The sequence below is a fragment of the Lepidochelys kempii genome, chromosome 1 (genome assembly GCF_965140285.1).
Source record: "Lepidochelys kempii isolate rLepKem1 chromosome 1, rLepKem1.hap1, whole genome shotgun sequence".
Classification (NCBI taxonomy): domain Eukaryota; kingdom Metazoa; phylum Chordata; order Testudines; family Cheloniidae; genus Lepidochelys; species Lepidochelys kempii.
In genome coordinates this window covers 350,975,339-350,994,525 of record NC_136380.1, presented here as the reverse complement: position 1 = coordinate 350,994,525, position 19,187 = coordinate 350,975,339, and the positions used below count along the sequence as shown (strand labels likewise).

Genomic DNA, 19,187 nt, shown 5'->3' with positions numbered 1-19,187 from the left:
GCGATATAACCCATCCTGTTTCTAAGGCAGGCTCACGTTACGGGGTTAACGTAGCTGGAGTCGATGTAGCTTAAGTCAACTTACTGCGGTGTCTATACTACGCTGGGTCAACGGGAGAAACTCTCCTGTTGACTTACCTTGCACTTCTCGTCTGGTGGAATAGTGGAGTTGACGGGAGAGTGAGCTGCGGTCAATTTAGCGGGTGTTCACTAAGTCAACCCCTGGTGCATCGATTGCCGCAACTTCAATCCCCAGTAAGTGCAGACGTACCCCTAAACTTAGAGAATAGGGAACTAACAGGGCTCCCTATGAAACATCTAAATGAGTTCCTAAAGGAGACTTATATTCTCATGGCCAGTTTACCGTTCCATAGTCAATTCTCCCAGTTTGCATATGGATGGCAGTCGTCCGCCCCCCTTTTCCCCCCCAGCAAGTTCCACTCACTATTATTTAGACTGACAGATGTTTTCAGGGTCTCCTGAAATCACAGTGGTATTAATATGGGCTTCTGGGAAAATTCTACTGATCATGGCTATGAATCTTGTGTCCATGGTAAACAGATATATGGTTCCAAGGAAATCAGTCATAGCTCTGAGCTGAAGATGAATCCTGTTGGGTACAAGGCCTCATCTCAGAAGAATGGTAACTGAAAATAAAGATGACCATAAAGGGGAAAAAAAGTGGAGTCAAACAAAAATCCAGTTCTTAGTAAATCCTATTAGGAATGTTGCTCTCATGCACAGACATGCTTCAGTGAACAGGAGTTCATATGAGCCTTATCCAGTAATTCGTGTTATCCCTCTACATTTCAACCTATCACATCTACTGATAGAGGCCCAATTATCTATTTTCTGTTCCCTCAGCTGGTGAATACAGAAATCAGATTTTTCAAAGCCAACCACTCATTAATGAGCCAGATTGTCACAGTCACAAGGCTAGCTACTTTTCCATCCCCTTTCTGGTCTCTGAGAGCACCCCAACACCAGATCGGTGCAGCATGGATGCTGGGATGAAGTGATGATCACTCCCATGGACTGCAGAAAAGTCAATAAATAGAACTTATTTTATTGGTAGAAGTAAAGTCTGTGTTTTAATTACCACATTAAACATATGAATTTGAATTCCTCCAGGAGGGCTTTAATGAGAATGTTCAAGCAAAAATGTAAAGTTTCTCTAGTATAAGGGTCTCGGCATGTTAAAGACAAGATGTGTAAACTCTGACATTAAATACCTCCTTAGGGTAACTACCTTGTTTCCAGCCCCACAGGTTATAGAATACAACCTTGACATTTCATTCCGGTCCTTACAACACTACCTCAATTAACCCCCCTGTTGCAAGTGTCATCATATTTATCCATTAAAGTAGACTTCCCGATAACTGCTATCTCCAATCAGATGAGCTTTTGAACTTGGGAACTCTCCTGAATGAGACCCAGTGTGTATTTTGAATTCTGACAAATAGTCTTTACAACTGTCCTATCATTCATGCCCAAAGGAAATTCAAGAAATATTTTCCCTTCTATCAAGCATCAAAGTCCAATCTGTAAAAGTGCTGACAATTTCAGGGCAGAGAAGTCATATCTTCAGTAGTGAGATCTGCTAGGCAGCGAGGTAGCCATCCGTATATAAATTCACCAGATTCTGCATATTGGTCATCCAATCTTTAGCCAGTACCATTTTTGATGGAAGTCTTCTCTCTGCCTCAGTGCCCAGGGAAAGAGAAGAAATATAATTTGCACTATTTTGAATGTACATCTTTAAAGAATGATCCTACTTCCCACTGTGTAGCCTACTGCTATGAAAATCCTACTGTAATAGATATCTATATCTTAGCATGATGAAGAATAGGAACATTTTTCTGCACTTACCTGCATGTTTCCTTTCCTTGAAACAATTTCCACAGATCTTGCTTCTCCCAGAGACAAATGGGATCATCCGGAATTGAGATGGAAATTGACAACCAAACATTTAGGTTTATTTTATCAGGGGAAATTGTCCTTATGCTCTGCAGTAGGATAAATTGTTCTTTTTCTTCAGTGTATATTTAATGCAGTCTCTAATTTTGGAAAGTAGAATGAAATTACCCTGGCTGTTGAAGCTGTTTCAATTGGAGAAAATTTAAGGGGGCAGGGCATTTCCCTGCTGCCAGTGACTGACAAGTATGGCTCTGTTTCTAACCTGCAAGCAGGCTGAAATACCCATTGTAACAGATCTATGGACTTCATTAACTCAAAGAAAGGAAATGTTCAGATAAGCAGATAAATGTTTCTCTTCAAAGGTCTTGGTGGTGCTTTGTGGTTCACATCTGTGCATAGTGATCTTTTTAAAGTGGGGAATAGCAATTTATAAACAAGGACACAAAATGAGAGGGTGAGAGAAGGAAACAGAAATGAGAGAACAGGCATCTTTCAGTTAGCAGTCTTTATTCTTTTGCTGTTTCTTCCTGTCAAGTTAAGGTTACCTGGCAGGCTGCCCAGAGAATATGTAGCATTTTTTTTTCTTGTTGCTGTTGGTGCAGAGGAAGAGGTTGCTGTAGGAACTAGCCAGACATATTTCTACTGCTGGTAAGCCTATAACTCTGATAATGGGCACCAAGCAACTTAGCAATGCGGCTTTTTTTAGCTATTCATGGACCATAAGACCCAGAGTATGCTACTTTGTAGTCATAGGCTGCCAAGGCTTTCTTGAAGGATTTGGAACCAACCCCTTTTTCCATTTACTCTGCAAAATTGTTTCTCTGATGGTACAAAGAGAAATGTTCCAGAGCCTTTCAGATGTAAATTGGATTAGAGAGAAGACGCTATGAAAATTAACATCAAGATAACTGTGAAGTTGCTTTTTTAAAAACACTATCGTCTAGAATAAAAGTATAAAATCATTTTCAGGTCACTATTAGTATGAGCTGTACGTCAGGAGGCCAGGTGTGTTTCATCAGTTCACCACTGTGTCAAAAAAACAAATGTTCTTGCCACATCAGCAGAACTTATCTAGAAGAAGAGTTAAAAGTCCTTCTACATGCACATGGGTTCAGTGTGTTTTCCATTTAGGATCTCTATAATCTGTATATAGCACACCTTTTATTTTGCATAGAATCTTCTTTACAAACTGTTCTAAACATGCTTTTATAGAGGTCAATAATACAGTGACACAGGTAAATAGGTGAACTTAAAATTAACAAATATAGGGAAGGTAGAACAGAGATATTCCTATAGTCAGAAAATGTGTATGTATGGCAATTTCTCCCCTTTCAGTTTTCTGCAAGTTTAGAAGAAATACTGTTCACAGCAGTTCATAATAAGTGGATACTCAAAGCAGTTTCCTAAGGAGCTTTCATCACATCATAGTGTGACTTAAGTTTGACTATGGTGTTTTCTTGTTTCAATTACAGATTTGTTCATTAAATTCATACTTACTCCACACTGCAAACTGGCCTGAAAACAGTGAAGCACTCAGCTGAAAAGTATCTCTGAGTTTCTCAATGTAAATACTGGAATGCTAATACACTGGACTACAAAGTAAACGCACAGATAGACAGAAACCGCACCATTTTTATATACCTTGTCAGAGTTGTATCTAGAGCTTGGAAAGTTTAGTTGGATAATCTTAATATTAGCAAAGTTGAATTGACTTATGTGCAGGTTGCTTTCAGTATTCAAATAACATTACTTATGGGCAGATGTGACAAACTGATATCAACATAGGTGGGTATGTGAAAATCAGCCAGAAGTATAGAAAGTCTATTAATAATCCTCCTGAGGTTCTAAGGCTGCATGCTCTGGTTGACCCTAAGCCTCTGGCTACCAGAAGATGGGTGGATCACTCCATAATTTCCCTTTTGTTTATGTTCCCCCTCAAGGTGTGGTACAGGCCACCATTGGAGACAGGATACTGGGAAAGATGGACCAAGGTCTGACCCAGTATGGCAGTTCTTACATGACTCTTGTTGGTGTCTATTCATTTGATTAAATCTAGAGGCACCCCAGCTTAGTCAGGGCAAGTAGTGATTGTATGGAGCTGCTTTGTCTGTTTTTAGGCATATTGTGTGATATGGGTATTGAGTGGAAGCTATGCTGACAAATGTGAGGCACCACATATAACGCTGAGAAAATGTACTGGACCCAGTGGGATTCCTCCATTTTTCTGCAAGCGGCTGGGAATTAAGAGATGCAGAGAAAAAAGAGAAACACCTCAATTTTTCCTAGCAGCTAGGCAAGGAGAGAGGAGAAATGGGCGATAAAGTGCCAAAATGGAGTATGAGATCTGCAAATAATTGTGGTGTCCTGTGCTTGTTACTTTACAATGTTTGTAATAGGTTTCAGAGTGGTAGCCATGTGAATCTGTATCCGCAAAAACAATGAGGAGTCCTCATGGCACCTTTGAGACTAACAAGCTTATTTGGGCATAAGCTTTCGTGGGCTAAAATCCACTTCATCAGATGCATGGCATGGAAAATACAGAGGCAGGTATAAATGCACAGCACATGAAAAGATGGGAGTTGCCTTACCAAGTGGTGGGTCAGTGCTAATGAGACAATTCAATTAAGGTGGAAGTGGGCTATTCTCAACAGTTGACAAGAAGGGGTGAATACCAAGGGAGGGGAAAAAAAAATCACTTTTGCAGTGCTAATGAGGCCAATGTAATCAAGGTGGCCCATTTCAAACAGTTGACAAGAAGGTGAGAGTATCAGCAGGGGGAAATTAGTTTTTGTAGTGACCCATCCATTTTTTTTTTTTTAACGTTTGTAACCTATCACAGGATTTGTAAGGCATTTATCATCTTGGTGTGTGTATATATCTCTCTATATCTATATGTAGTGAACAAATTTATGACCAAATACAAAAAACAATGGGCTTTCCCTTGAGTCTTTCAAGTACAGGAATGTACAAAGGTAAGTGTGATATTTATTTTTAGAGGTGCTTCCCTGTGAAGGAGGCAAAATTGGAAAGATGTCTTTCATTTAGCTGTAAATCAGGGGTCTCAAACTCAATTTACCTTGGTGCCAGTCTTCAAATCCTCCCAGCGGGCCAATAATGTCACTGTAAGATGGTGTTCAGAAAACGTTTCTATTGTATTTTTTATTTCAAATTTCTTAGAAATAATAAAATTGTCATACAACGTGATACAATTCTTCACGTGCCAGAGAGTTTTTAGTGTTTGCCAGACACCTGGCAATGCTTCAGTTCCGTTAGTTGATGTTTGGCCTCAGCGACTGAGCAGTTGAAACCTTCAGGAGTGCAGCAAGGTGGGCATCAGAGAGTTGTGTTCAGTCCACTTTCCCATGCTCTGCTGACAGCAGGACCTTGCTGGGGTGGGCCTCAGCTTCCGTGGGCACAAAAGCGGCTGAGGAGGAGGCACAGTCATGGTCTGCCCGCTGGTCAGATGCAGGGGGTGAGGCGCATGGCTACTCCCCTCAAGAGATGGGGCAGTGGGTGGGTCTAACGCTCCCTGTGTGACTGGGATTAGGCTCCTATCAGGTTCAGTGTCTCCTGGTGCTCCTGCTGAGATGGCCCTCTCCTACACAAAGTACCCCCATGACATGGGACAGTGGATAAAAAAGTAAATAAAGAGCCCCATTTCATGACACAGACCTGCAGTGCCAACAGCTAGAAATAACCTCTTTCCTTCTTCTTATCTTCACCTTATCTTATCTGCAGGCACCAGGCACATTGCCTCCGGGCAGGCGCTCCAGAGCTCCCATTGGCCATGAAGTCAGCGCTTGGGGTGGGGGGATGGAGGCAGTGTGCCCCCTCGTGCTGTCCTTGGAGCCTAACGAGTCATGCCACTTCCCAGCCTGTTTCCCACCCTTTTCCCTCGCTCCCTTGGCCTTATGTATATATAGCCCCGGCTGACTCTGCCCAGTGACTAGTGACACTGCTTCCATGGCTGACTCTGCCTGGCAACTAGTGATGGTATCTCTGTACCTCTTCCCTAGCCAATGGGAGCTGCGGGGGGCGGCACCTGCAGCAGACAGCTGGCAGCATAGCTGCATCTCTCTTGCGCCCCCACCCCCCCTCAACCCCCCAGCCACCAGCCATGAGGGCCAGATGAACGTTTCTGCGGGCCGCAGTGTGGAGGTTGTTGGGCCACAGATGGCCCGCGGGCCTGAACTTTGAGACCCCTGCTCTAAATGCTCTCAGGGTTGGGCTTTGTTTGATTTCTTCTTGCAAAAAATTTTACAGTCAGTTTCCTGACACTGAGAAAACTCTGTGGGATCTTCCCCAATAGTCTAAAGTTGGGCCTCTCTATGTTCATTGCTTTTGTGGAGCATTACTTTCTTTGGAGGATCATGGAGGGTGAGGCAGTCTGAAAGAACTAGGTTCCATGTAGTAAATGTTTTGTATATTACGACCAGAACTTTGAATTCTGTTGTGAAATGGAGTGTGGAGTTTGTGAGTACAAATATAACTATTTTGATTGCTGATGGTACGTATTGTACTAACTTAAAATGGTTGCATTCAATCCCATGTAGAGAAATTTGAGGTAGTCTAACCTGGAGGAGTCAAAATTGTAGATCATGATGTTTGTCTTTGTTTGGGAGGAAGGGACATAGTCTGATCAGAGAAAGATGGATAAAAGTGTTGTTGGCATATCCAGAAATAGTATGAGTCCAGCATGACCTGATGCTTGGCAACACCTTGACAATCGATAGTCTGGTGACTTTGAATGTTGGTGAAGTCAGGATATGGCCAATTTGTCAAAGTATTTTCCCTGTTCTGCCAGCGTAATTCTGTTGTTGGTTGAGTTTTAACTCATATAAGAAGAGCAATTAGTTTAAGGGGAAGAGAGAGAGAGTATTGAGATGTACAGGATTCTTTAGTAAAGGAGCGTGGGTGGTAAGAAGCATGTGTCCATCAAGAGTCTCTGGGATTTATCTGGGAATGACAGGATCCTGGGCAGTGCTAATTCACTGACCTCCCACCAGATCAGTGAAAAATCTAATAGTTTCATAGTTTTTTCCCAAGTTTTTTAATAGATTGCCCCAAGATTTTCAGAAGTCTAGAAGGGGCTAGTGATTTTGGGTGATTTAGTTTTGGAGTACCCAACTTGAGACACCTGAGATTCTGATTTTCAGTGTGGGTGCTGAACACTTTCCGAAAATCAGACCCCCTTAGGCATCTCAAGTTGGGCAAACCAAAAATTCAAGGTACCCTGAGTCACTAGTGATCTTTGAAAATTTTGGATCTAGGTTTTAAAGCCTGAAGGGCCTTATCATCTAGTGTGATTCTATTCCTGGTAGAGATCACAACATGGTGTCATGTTGAGAGTCTGCAGTTATTCTGTTTGTTCCTGTTCTAGATGTGATGACCAAATGGCAAAGTAAAGTGATTTAAATCTCACTGATTTAAATCACCATTTTAATAATAAGAAAAGGAGTTCTAGTGGCACCTTAGAGACTAACCAATTTATTTGAGCATAAGCTTTCGTGAGCTACAGCTCACTTCATCGGATGCATTCGATGAAGTGAGCTGTAGCTCACGGAAGCTTATGCTCAAATAAATTGGTTAGTCTCTAAGGTGCCACCAGTACTCCTTTTGTTTTTGCGAATACAGACTAACACGGCTGCTACTCTGAAACCTGTCATTTTAATAATGATTTAAGTGAGCAAGCAAGGAATCTGAGATTTAAAAAATTGATTTTAATTGTTTTGCATTTGTGCTTTTTACATATTTTCCTAAAGAAAAGTTTATTCTTATTAGTTGGTTACCGTTAAAACATGTTGATTTGCAACTAAATATACACTAATTTTGGTGCTTCTGTTTGCTAACCAGGAAGATACTTGCTAGCTGTCCAAGACTGAGTATAGCTGAGTTACATCATCAGTTTGATTGGATATTTGTGAGTGCAGCCATTGCAGATGGTAAGATGAGAAATATAGTGACATTTAAATTAATATGTATCCTGTTTTGTAGATCTTTACGGCTTAGTGTGACATCACATTGTTAGTGTTGTTTGATCCGTGCAATTGGGCATTATTTAGGGTTGTATCTGTTAGAAGGAGAAAGTGATAATGAAGTCAGGTATTTCTTTGATGCAGTCTGGTTTATTTACAAAGAATTGCATACTAAGTCCCAATTCTCTGAATATAATAGGAAGCAAACGTAATCAAACAGGAGGCAGTTTCTTTGCTCACAGTTCCTAGCCTCGTTCCAGCTAGCACTCTGCCTCAAAAGATCTTTCTAGGCTTTCTCTCAGGGCCACCGCCATCATGTTTTTCTAGCTGTCTCCTTGGCTTTCTGTGTGCTCCTGCACACAGACGCATGATTTTCACGAAACAGTACCTAGCTCCCTGCATTTGCATTCATTCTTCAGCATCTGACTGGCCATGCATGTGGCCTGTGTTTTTGGCAGTGGTTACTGTTGTTTCAGCTTACTCCAAAAAGGAGATTAAATTCTTACATTTATCCTGAATGGTGCTTTCATGCCCACCAGCTTCAAAGAGGTTTCATCCACCTTCATCATAATATGTTTTCTTATATATAGATTAGTTTATATGTGAGATTTTATGATAGTAAGCTAAGGACTTAAAATAGTAACTGAGAATTGCGTTGTACGTCGAAATGTAAGTCAAAACCACTTTTCCCATAGGAATCAATGGTATGAAGGCGGGATTTGTTCTTGAACCAAAGCTTGATACACTATTTTCACCACAATAACCCAGATTTTTGTACTAAATGAATTATAGATGAGAAATGTTGCAACATCAGTGTATTTACTGCACACTGTATTTTGTAAACAGCATGCAAATAAACATATAAACTCACATATGGCTGCTCAGAATGCCAGCAACACAGGCTCAGAAAGCCAGGGAGAAAGGTACACATGCTGAGCCTCAGCCAATCACTGTTCAAGCTTTCTGATTGGCTGAGACCAGGCCGGGAACCAAACAGAAACAAGCGGCAACCCTACCTGGCAACAAGCTGCCCTGCTGCCTCAAAGCCAATGAGAAGCGACCCCTTCCAGCTCCATACCAGAATAACACAACCAGGAAGTGATTTTAAGTGAACTTTATGCAAATTGAACGTTGTAAGGGGGAAACGGGCAGTCAATTGAAAAGCGTTGTAAGTGGCGTCCGACCTAAGTCAGGCGTCGTAAGTCTGAGGACTCCCTGTACTTCTGTGAAAACAATGAGGAGTCCTTGTGGCACCTTAGAAATTAAAAAAATTTATTTGGGCATAAGCTTTCATGGGCTATAACCCACTTCGTCAGAATTATTAAAATTTGTGAATTCATAAGTAACTCAGGATGGGGAAAGTGAGAAAGTATAGCACTTTTTCCTTGAGTGCTATATGAGTTGTAGACTCCTCATGCTTTTGAAATTCTAGTTTGAAATACTGTCTAGATGTTAGAGTACTTGTCTAATGCTTCTATCTAATGCCCATTTTTCATTTCATTGTTAATGTTGCACTTCAGTTTAGTCTTAAACACAAGATTGGAAACTTACTTCAGGATCTGATGAGAAGACCCTGTATTGTGTAAAAATATCTTGTTAACGCTAGGGTTGTCAAGCGATTAAAAAAAATTAATCATGATTGAAAAAAATTAATTGCAATTAATCGCACTGTTAATAATAGAATACCATTTATTTAAATTTTTGGATGTTTTCTACATTTTCAAATATATTGATTTTAACTATAACACAACACAAAGTGTACAGTGCTCACTTTATATTTATTTTTGATTACAAATATTTGTGCTATAAAAACAAAAGAAATAGTATTTTTCAATTCACCGCATACAAGTACTGTAATACAATCTCTTTATCATGAAAGTTGAACTTACAGATGTAGAATTATGTACAAAAAATAACTGCATTCAAAAATAAAACAATGTAAAACTTTAGAGCCTACAAGTCATAGAATCATAGACTATCAGGGTTGGAAGGGACCTCAGGAGGTCATCTAGTCCAACCCCCTGCTCAAAGCAGGACCAATCCCCAACTAAATCATCCCAGCCAGGACTTTGTCAAGCCTGACCATAAAAACTTCTAAGGAAGGAGATTCCACCACCTCCCTAGGTAACGCATTCCAGTGTTTCACCACCCTCCTAGTGAAAAAGTTTTTCCTAATATCCAACCGAAACCTCCCCCACTGCAACTTGAGACCATTACTCCTTGTTCTGTCATCTGCTACCACTGAGAATAGTCTAGATCCATCCTCTTTGGAACCCCCTTTCAGGTAGTTGAAAGCAGCTACCAAATCCCCCCTTATTCTTCTCATGGATGGTTATAAACTGTTCAGGAAGGACAGGCAGGGCAGAAAAGGTGGGGGAGTAGCACTGTATGTAAGGGAGCAGTATGACTGCTCAGAGCTCCGGTATGAAACTGCAGAAAAACCTGAGTGTCTCTGGATTAAGTTTAGAAGTGTGTGCAACAAGAGTGATGTAGTGGTGGGAGTCTGCTATAGACCACCGGACCAGGGGGATGAGGTAGATGAGGCTTTCTTCCGGCAGCTCACGGAAGCTACTAGATCGCATGCCCTGATTCTCATGGGTGACTTTAATTTTCCTGATATCTGCTGGGAGAGCAGTACAGCGGTGCATAGACAATCCAGGAAGTTTTTGGAAAGCATAGGGGACAATTTCCTGGCGCAAGTGCTAGAGGAGCCAACTAGGGGGGGCGCTTTTCTTGACTTGCTGCTCACAAACCGGGTAGAATTAGTGGGGGAAGCAAAAGTGGATGGGAATCTGGGAGGCAGTGACCATGAGTTGGTTGAGTTCAGGATCCTGACGCAGGGAAGAAAGGTAAGCAGCAGGATACGGACCCTGGACTTCAGGAAAGCAGACTTCGACTCCCTCAGGGAACGGATGGCCAGGATCCCCTGGGGGACTAACCTGAAGGGGAAAGGAGTCCAGGAGAGCTGGCTGTATTTCAAGGAATCCCTGTTGAGGTTACAGGGACAAACCATCCCAATGAGTCGAAAGAATAGTAAATATGGCAGGTGACCAGCTTGGCTTAATGGTGAAATCCTAGCGGATCTTAAACATAAAAAAGAAGCTTACAAGAAGTGGAAGGTTGGACATATGACCAGGGAAGAGTATAAAAATATTGCTCGGGCATGTAGGAATGATATCAGGAGGGCCAAATCGCACCTGGAGCTGCAGCTAGCCAGAGATGTCAAGAGTAACAAGAAGGGTTTCTTCAGGTATGTTGGCAACAAGAAGAAAGCCAAGGAATGTGTGGGCCCCTTACTGAATGAGGGAGGCAACCTAGTGACAGAGGATGTGGAAAAAGCTAATGTACTCAATGCTTTTTTTGCCTCTGTCTTCACTAACAAGGTCAGCTCCCAGACTGCTGTGCTGGGCATCACAAAATGGGGAAGAGATGGCCAGCCCTCTGTGGAGATAGAGGTGGTTAGGGACTATTTAGAAAAGCTGGACGTGCACAAGTCCTTGGGGCCGGACGAGTTGCATCCGAGAGTGCTGAAGGAATTGGCGGCTGTGATTGCAGAGCCATTGGCCATTATCTTTGAAAACTCGTGGTGAACGGGGGAAGTCCCGGATGACTGGAAAAAGGCTAATGTAGTGCCCATCTTTAAAAAAGGGAAGAAGGAGGATCCTGGGAACTACAGGCCAGTCAGCCTCACCTCAGTCCCTGGAAAAATCATGGAGCAGGTCCTCAAAGAATCAATCCTGAAGCACTTGCATGAGAGGAAAGTGATCAGGAACAGCCAGCATGGATTCACCAAGGGAAGGTCATGCCAGACTAATCTAATCACCTTTTATGATGAGATTACTGGTTCTGTGGATGAAGAGAAAGCAGTGGATGTATTGTTTCTTGACTTTAGCAAAGCTTTTGACATGGTCTCCCACAGTATTCTTGTCAGCAAGTTAAGGAAGTATGGGCTGGATGAATGCACTATAAGGTGGGTAGAAAGCTGGCTAGATTGTCGAGCTGAACGGGTAGTGATCAATGGCTCCATGTCTAGTTGGCAGCCGGTGTCAAGTGGAGTGCCCCAAGGGTCAGTCCTGGGGCCGGTTTTGTTCAATATCTTCATAAATGATCTGGAGGATGGTGTGGATTGCACTCTCAGCAAATTTGCGGATGATACTAAACTGGGAGGAGTGGTAGATACGCTGGAGGGCAGGGATAGGATACAGAAGGACCTAGACAAATTGGAGGATAGGGCCAAAAGAAATCTGATGAGGTTCAATAAGGATAAGTGCAGGGTCCTGCACTTAGGATGGAAGAATCCAATGCACCGCTACAGACTAGGGACCGAATGGCTAGGCAGCAGTTCTGCGGAAAAGGACCTAGGGGTGACAGTGGATGAGAAGCTGGATATGAGTCAGCAGTGTGCCCTTGTTGCCAAGAAGGCCAATGGCATTTTGGGATGTATAAGTAGGGGCATAGTGAGCAGATCGAGGGACGTGAATCGAGGGAAAGAGTCCAGCGAAGGGCAACAAAAATCATTAGGGGACTGGAACACATGAGTTATGAGGATAGGCTGAGGGAGCTGGGATTGTTTAGCCTGCAGAAGAGAAGAATGAGGGGGGATTTGATAGCTGCTTTCAACTACCTGAAAGGGGGTTCCAAAGAGGATGGCTCTAGACTGTTCTCAGTGGTAGCAGATGACAGAACGAGGAGTAATGGTCTCAAGTTGCAGTGGGGGAGGTTTAGATTGGATATTAGGAAAAACTTTTTCACTAAGAGGGTGGTGAAACACTGGAATGCGTTACCTAGGGAGGTGGTAGAATCTCCTTCCTTAGAGGTTTTTAAGGTCAGGCTTGACAAAGCCCTGGCTGGGATGATTTAACTGGGAATTGGTCCTGCTTTGAGCAGGGGGTTGGACTAGATGACCTTCAGGGGTCCCTTCGAACCCTGATATTCTATGATTCTTCCGCAGACTAAACAATCCCAGTTCCCTCAGCCTCTCCTCATGACTCATGTGTTCCAGTCCCCTAATCATTTTTGTTGCCCTCCGCTGGACTCTTTCCAATTTTTCCACATGCTTCTTGTAGTGTGGAGCCCAAAACTGAACACAGTACTCCAGATGAGGCCTCACCAATGTCGAATCGAGGGGAACGATCACGTCCCTCGATCTTCTGGCAATGCCCCTACTTATACTTCCGAAAATGCCATTGGCCTTCTTGGCAACAAGGGCACACTGTTGACTCTTATCAAGCTTCTCATACACTGTAACCCCTAGGTCCTTTTCTGCAGAACTGCTGCTGAGCCATTCGGTCCCTAGTCTGTAGCGGTGCATGGGATTCTTCCGTCCTAAGTACAGACAACACCCATTATGTATGGCAACACCCATTTTTTCATGTTTTCTGTGTGTGTGTGTGCATCTATCTATCTATCTATCTATCTATCTATCTATCTATCTATCTATCTATCTATCTATCTATCTATCTATCTATCTATCTATCTATCTATCTATCTATCTATCTATCTATCTATCTATCTATCTATCTATCTATCTATCTATCTATCTTCCTACTATATTTTCTGCTGCATGCGTCCGATGAAGTGGGTTTTAGCCCATGAAAGCTTATGCTCAAATAAATTTGTTAGTCTCTAAGGTGCCACAAGTACTGCTTTTCTTTTTGCGAATACAGACTAACACAGCTACCACTCTGAAAAGTGTATACTTTGTATTCTGTGTTGTAATTGAAATCAGTATATTTGAAAATGTAGAAAAACATCCAAAACTATTTAATAAATTTCAGTTGGTATTCTACTGTTTAACAGTGTGATTAAAACTGTGATTAATCCCAATTATTTTTAATTACGATTAATATTTTTGAGTTAATCGCCTGAGTTAACTGCGATTAATCGAGAGCCCTAGTTAAAACAGAACTTCACTGAAAGCAAAGGGAAGCTAAGGAAAGTACAGCTCTTTCACAGTTTTCCTCAATGTGAGTCTCCTTTTCAATGTTTTGTATATTCAGTTCGGGGCTTCAGTGTCTTGCTGTCCCTTCAAAGTAATAGGGGCCTCAGACTGAATATGTAATACATGTATTCTGTTTGTAATTATTCTTGGAACAAGGAAAATGACCTTTTGGTTTCCTTGGCAACGTAGAACTTTCTTTTATAGAGTGATGTCAGGAAAACAAAGTGTGTTCCTGAATGAAGTACTGTAGGTATTTCACAAGCTGAGTCTAAGGACTGCAGAGGGGAGGGACTGTTAACCGTTGTGCTTCCGGAAACCAGAATAAATGTTCATATTTGTCTACAGTATTAAATGGTAAAGTTGCAGGTAGAGTGATAGAAGGGAGTATATTCATATGTGATAATGATTTTACAAAAAACTTGGCATCTTCAATAAGTTCCATTTTTCTTTAGTCTAATTTAAATTTGCCATCAGGTGAGGTTACATGTAAAAGATACTTTATGCCACCGTAGCCTTTCCAGGGCTTTCCTTGGTGAATAGTAACACTATTTTCTTTTTCTTTAATTCTCAGGAAAAAGAGACTGGAGCGAAACTTCACATTGAAAGAAAGGTGTTTTCTTTTTTTAAAGATGAATACACCCCAGGAACTGTAACCCAAATGTTTCTCTGTCTGTGGAGAAGATTTCATTTTTGAAACGATTTCTACGGAAGGTATGAATATTTACTCTTCCTCTTTAAGGCTCATTTGTTTCATAATAAATACTTACAACTGTGCGATGCATCTCAGTAATCAGAACTTGAAAATTTTACTTGGCATTTTGTACTGGGAGGTAGCTAAGATGAGAGTGGTGATGCTGGGAGGGCTCTAACAATGTGGTTCAGTTGCCAGAACATCCCGGTGGGAAGCCCAGCTCCTCTGCCACCATTTTGAGGCATGTGATATACAGGAGCTCAGTCTCTAGCTAATCTAATGATTGCTTCTGCCCTGAAACTCTGTAAATCTGTGACCCATAGATGATAACATCAGGAGATACCACTGTGATAATCTGACTTCCATAGAACACATCCCGTAAGACTTTCCTGAACTCTTTGAACTAGAACATCTCTTTTAGAAAAGCATCTAGTCTGAGTTAAAAATTTCCAATGACAGAGGTGCCATCACAACCCTTGCTAAGTTGTTCCAGTGGTTCCTTGCCCTCCCTCTTGAAAATTCGCATCTTATTTCCAGTCTGAGTTTGTCTAGCTTCAACTTCCAGTCATTGAATCATGTTAGACCTTTGTCTACTAGATTGAAAAGCAGATTATCACATTTTTATTCCCCATGTAGGTACTTATAGACTGTCATCAGGTCAGAGAGGTTAAGCTAGGTAGACTCAAGGAGCTCAGTCACCATAAGGCATGTTTCTTCTTCGAGTGATTGCACGTCCATTCCTTCTGAGGTGTGATGCATGTCCCCTTAGCATCCTTGGGCTGCTGCACAATGGTATGAAGGGCAGGGCTGACACCACCCCTGCCGCAAAGTTCCTTCTTATTGCCCTTGATCAATAGAGTGTGTTGGCTTGCTGCTGTGATTATTTTCTCCCACTCCAGGGGATTTAACTCCCTTCTGACCAGCATTTACTTGGTCTTGCTAGTATTCACTCTGAGCCAGCTGATCTGTCTTGTCTAGTCTATATAGGTTGTATATAGACTAGACCATAGTGTCTTAGCGTGTTCCAGTAGTGCATTAAGCAATGTGTCCTGTGTTGTTCTTTTATCCTCTACCCAGAAGGAGAGTTGTGTGCAGTGGAATGTCTTGTTTTGGTAGTGTGTGGTTTTTTTGTTTTTCAAATGTACCTGTTGCTGTGTGTTCACGTTAGAGAAAGCAACATCAAAGAAACGTGGAGCAGAAAGTTATGAGGTTCTGATGGCCCTTTGTTCCTAGGGGGGTTCATTCCACAGTCTCAGACGTCTCCCAGAGAAGGTTCTCTCTTTCGCATAGATAAGCTTTACTCTTTATTATTGAGAATTCCATTGTACGAGAGAACCATAGTTGTTTCCCCCAGTCTTCATCCTAGTGCTTTAGATGGTCTTTTAGAAGTCCTGGGCTCAGGCCATGGAGTGTTTTTGAAGATCAGGACTGAGACCTTGAACATAATTTGAAAATCTATTGGAAGCCAGTATAGAGAGCAGAGGGCAGTTGGATATGTTTATGGTAATTTGTATTGCTGAGGAGATGGGCTGCAGTGTTCTGAACTAGTTCGGGTTTCCTAAGTGCTGAAGGCTTCATGCCCAGGTATATTATCTTGGTGTAATCCAGCCGAGAGGTGATCAAGGCATGAATATTTGAAACCAGGTCTTCTTCCACCAGGATGGAATGGAGTTTCCTAGCCAAGCAGAGGGGTAGCAAGCAGTACTTGTGGATTCTGCCATGTGAGAGTTCAGCATCAGTGAGGAATCCAAGAATACTTCTATACTACGGACTGACTGGACTAATTGTGGGTGTCTCTCTTCAACCAACAGAGAGTGCACTGAAGCTGCAAGCTCTTCAAAATACTTTCTTCTGCCCAGAAGCATCACTTCTGGTTTGCTTGGGTTCAGCTTCAGCCAGCTGTTCTTCTCCAAGTACTGGGCAATCTTGGTGGTAGTGGTTTGGTGAAGGATAGATAGAGCTCAGTGTCAGCCGTGTATTACTGGCATTTGAGTCCATGTTGTCTGACAAGTTCAACTGGTGGTTCCATGTAGATAGTGAAAAGGAGCAGACTAAAAATTGATCCTTACAAGCGAGGGGACTAGTGGTGATGCTGCAATTCCCTATTACTACTCACTGGGTTCATCCCTCCATGAAGGACTCAGACCATTTTAGTACATTATCCTGGACCCAGGTCACCTCTCAGGTTAGACAGCAGAATCTCATGACCAACATCAAATGCTGCCTATTAGTTGTAGGCATTGTGATATTCTGGTGATGGCACTGGTTACATCTGTGGAAAAGTAGATGATCAACTTGGTTTAATTAGTGTAGGTTTGGCACTGAAGCCTGTGGTGACTTACCACCTCTTCAAGCTGTCTCATGCAGATTTTGAAGAGGAACCAAATTAAAATGGATACCTCTGGGACACGCGGGAATGTGCTCTTGATAAGGAGAAACCACTCTGTCAGTTTGCTTGAAGAGGACTGATTGGATTGCCATAGACAACAAATGCTTTGACAGTGTATTGCAGCATTCAGAACTAAGTGGAAAACCTATCTCACATTAAATAGTCTCTCTACATAGACTCTATCTCTCTTACAAGCACCCCTGCCTGTTACCTTTGAAGTGATCCTCACACACAAAGAAAGAGGAAAGTTTGTTTTTTGTTACATGTTTTAATTAGAAGGTGCTCAGTTACAACAGTAATGAAGATCATATAGGAAGAATCCCACGTATTTCATGATTTCATAAGCATGGCATTTGTCTTGGAAATCAGCTCTTGAGGGATAATTGTACTCCAGAATCTCAGCTTTCATTTCAAAATGTTTTTTAGCCCATATAATTCCAGAGATGATTTTGAAAATGTGAAGAGTGCATCCAGTGTTGATTCAAGAATAGTCAGGGATGGAAAATGCACCAGAACCCTTGGTACTTTGTTCCAATGGTTAATTACTCTCACTGTTAAAAATTTACACCTTATTTCTAATCTGAATTTGTCTACTTCAACTTCCAGCCATTTGATTATGTTAGTCCTTTCTCTGCTAGACTGAAGAGCTCATCATTAAATATTTGTTCCTCATGTAGATTCTTACAGACTGTTATCAAGTCCCCCTCTTAACTTTTACTTTAAGTTAAATAGATTGAGCTCTTTGAGCCTGTCACTGTACGTTAGGTTTTCTATTCCTTTAATCATTCTCAATGACTCTTCTCTGAATCCTCTCCAATTTATCGCTTGCTGAAAACAGTTACAAACTGCCCACTTGTCTGGTGTACTTCTGGGGAAGGAGGTTCTGAGCTAGGTTATTTGGACAGAATAATGGGGAGTCACAGCCTGGGAAGCTGGGCTACCTGAAGAGCATAGGGGAGGGCGGAAGCCTCAGAAATTATAATTTTTAGCAGTCAGAAAGAACATAAGAATGGCCATGCTGGGTCAGACCAAAGGTCCATCTAGCCCAGTATCCGGTCTTCCGACAGTGGCCAATGCCAGGTGCTCCAGAGGGAATGAACAGAACAAGTAATCATCGAGTGATCCTTTCCCTGTCGCTCATTCCCAGCTTCTGGCAAACAGAAGCTAGAGACACCATCCCTGCCAATCGTGGCTAATAGCCATTGATAGACCTATCCTCCATGAACTTATCTAGTTCTTTTCTGAACCCTGTTATAGTCTTGGTCTTCACAATATCCTCTGGCAAAGAGTTCCACAGGTTGACTGTGCCTTTTATGTAGAAATACTTCCTTTTGTTCGTTTTAAACCTGCTGCCTATTCATTTCATTTGGTGACTCCTAGTTCTTGTGTTATGAGGAGTAAATAACACTTCCTTATTTACTTTCTCCACACCCGTCATGATTTTATAGACCTCAATCATATCCCCCCTTAGTTGTCTTTTTTCCAAGCTGACTAGTCCCAGTCTTATTAATCTCTTGTTATATGGAAGCCATTCCATACCCCTAATAATTTTTGTTGCCCTTTTCTGAACCTTTTCCAATTCCAATGTATCTTTTTTGAGAAGGGGCAACCACATCTGCACACAGTGTTCAAGATGTTGGTGTACCATGGATTTCTATAGAGGCAATATGATATTTTCTGTCTTATTATCTATCCCTTTCCTAATGATGCCCGACATTCTGTTTGCTTTTTTGACTGCTGCTGCACATTGAGTGGATGTTTTCAGAGAACTATCCACCATGACTCCAAGATCTCTTTCTTGAGTGGCAACAGCTAATTCAGACCCCATCATTTTACATGTATAGTTGTGATTTTGTTTTCCAGTGTGCATAACTTTGCATTTATCAACATTAAATGTCATCTGTCATTTTGTTGCCCAGTTACCCAGTTTTGTGAGATACTTTTGTAACTCTTCGCAGTCTGTGTGGGACTTAACTATCTTGAGTAGTTTTGTATCATCTGCAAATTTTGCCACCTCACTGTTTACCCCTTTTTCCAGATCATTTAAGAATATGTTGATTAGGACTGGGCCCAGTATTGACCCCCTGGGGGACACCACTGTTTACCTCTCTCCATTCTGAAAACTGACCATTTATTCCTACTCTTTGTTTCCTATCTTTTAACCAGTTACCAATCCATGAGAGGACCTTCCCTCTTATCCCATGGCAGCTTACTTTGCTTAAGAGCCTTTGGTGAGGGACCTTGTCAAAGGTTTTCTGAAAATCTAAGTACACAA

The 19,187-nt window shown here is 41.9% G+C and overlaps 1 protein-coding gene across 9 annotated transcripts in view; it reads left to right on the top strand.

Annotated features, from left to right (window-relative positions):
• Positions 1-19,187, top strand: part of PPP6R2 (protein phosphatase 6 regulatory subunit 2) — a 176,589-nt gene that overhangs the window by 32,354 nt on the left and 125,048 nt on the right. For all 9 annotated transcript variants that reach the window (XM_078851216.1, XM_078851214.1, XM_078851213.1 and 6 more), the window contains one exon: positions 14,404-14,543. The gene's annotated coding sequence lies outside the window, so the exon portion shown is untranslated. The remainder of the gene's footprint in view (positions 1-14,403; positions 14,544-19,187) is intronic.